Here is a 1,938-nt window from a genome sequence, read left to right as displayed (position 1 = left end):
GATATAAAGTGTGAACAAAACATGTAGGTATTATTATAAAACTAGCATGGAACATAAGAAATTATAGATACGTTTGAGACGTATCAGTCAACATGATCCATAAAACCATCTTTTCAAAAAGGGAAATCAAGAAATTCTCACGAGAAGTGAAATATGCGGAAGTTGCTATGGTTGATACACCCAAATTCATCGACTGGTCGGAGCAAAGCATCTCCTTCGACAGGACAGATCATCCGAAGGCCGTCCCTAGACCAGGTCATGCAGCCCTTGTCCTTGAGGCACAGATCGGAGGGGTACAATATGAGCAAAGTATTCATGGACGGAGGAAGTGGCTTGAACTGATTATTCGCTAACACGATGAAAGCAATGGGTTTAACAGTCGACATGCTGAGAGAGTCCGATACAAGATTCCATGGCATCATACCGACTCGGCCCACTTACTCCCTAGGCAAAACATCACTGGATGTAGTTTTTGGCACACCTAGCAATTTCAGGAAGGAGAAAATCGAGTTTGAGGTAGTCGACTGGGAATCTCAGTACCACGCCATCCTCGGCAGGCCCGCCTTTGCCAAATTTATGGCCGTACCTCATTACGCGTATTTGAAGTTGAAGATGCCTGGCAACAATGGGACTCCGATAACCGTTCATGGAAGCTTCACCCGTTCAGACAATTGCGACAGAGAATTCTAGAAGATTGCCTCAAGGTTCGGAGCAAAGGAAGAACTCAACGCTGTCGACGCCATCACGGATCATGCACAGCCACCAGCCGACAATCGAAACGTAAGGGCCGACGAATTTGACGCTGCGAAGGAGACAAAGAAGCTGCAGGTGCATCCCACTGACCCGAAGAAGACGGTCAACACGTCGGCGGACCTTACCGATGCATAGGAAGGCGCGCTCATCGAGTTCCTCCGTGAGCGCCGGGAGATATTTGCATGGGAACCATCCGACATGCCGGGTATCCCCAGGGAACTCGCTGAGCACGCCCTCAATGTTGACCCGACAGCCAAACCAGTGCAGCAATCGATGCGCCGATTTTCTGAACTGAAGAGAAGAGCAATTGGCGAAGAAGTTAGTCGACTCTGGAAGGCAGGATTCATTCGAGAGCTCAAGGAATCTGAATGGGTGGCCAACCCCGTTATGGTGCCGAAAAAAGACACGACCGCTCTCCGCATGTGCATCGACTACACCAGCCTTAATAAGCACTGCCCGAAGGACCACTTCCCGCTGCCTCGTATAGACCAGATAGTCGACTCCACAGCTGGATGCGATCGCCTCTCCTTCCTGGATGCATACTCCGGGTATAACCAGATCAAGCTCAAAAAGGAGGATCAGGAATTAACCGCGTTCATCACCCCACACGGCGTTTTCTGTTACAACGTCATGACGTTCGGGTTAAAGAATGCAGGGGCAACTTTTCAACGGTGCATGCAAGCCTGCCTTGGAGAACAGATCGGGAGGAACATCGAAGTTTACATCGACGATATTGTGGTAAAAACGAAGCACGCCACCACTCTCATCGACGATTTGCGGGAAACCTTCGACAACCTAGACAAGTACAAGATCAAGCTGAACCCAAAGAAATGCTTCTTCGGGGTGCCAGGGGGACAAGTACTCGGCTACTTCATCTTAGCAAGAGGAATAGAAGCTAACCCCTTGAAGATCAAAGCTATCCTCGACATGGAACCGCCAAAGAATCTACACCAAGTGCAGCAGTTGGCAGGACGGTTGGCGGCACTCAGCAGATTCATCGCCAAGCTAGGGGAAAAAGCTTTGCCCTTCTACAACTTGATGAAAAAAACAAAAAAATTCGAGTGGACAAAGGAGGCTCATGAATCCTTCGACAATCTGAAGAAAATCTTATCGACATCTCCAGTCCTTGTAACCCCCCGTGAGAAGGAAACACTGCTTATGTATATAGCTGCAACAGCCCAAGTC

This window comes from Lolium rigidum, chromosome 1, assembly GCF_022539505.1.
Source record: "Lolium rigidum isolate FL_2022 chromosome 1, APGP_CSIRO_Lrig_0.1, whole genome shotgun sequence".
Taxonomy (NCBI): domain Eukaryota; kingdom Viridiplantae; phylum Streptophyta; class Magnoliopsida; order Poales; family Poaceae; genus Lolium; species Lolium rigidum.
Note: the sequence above shows the minus strand (reverse complement) of the source record.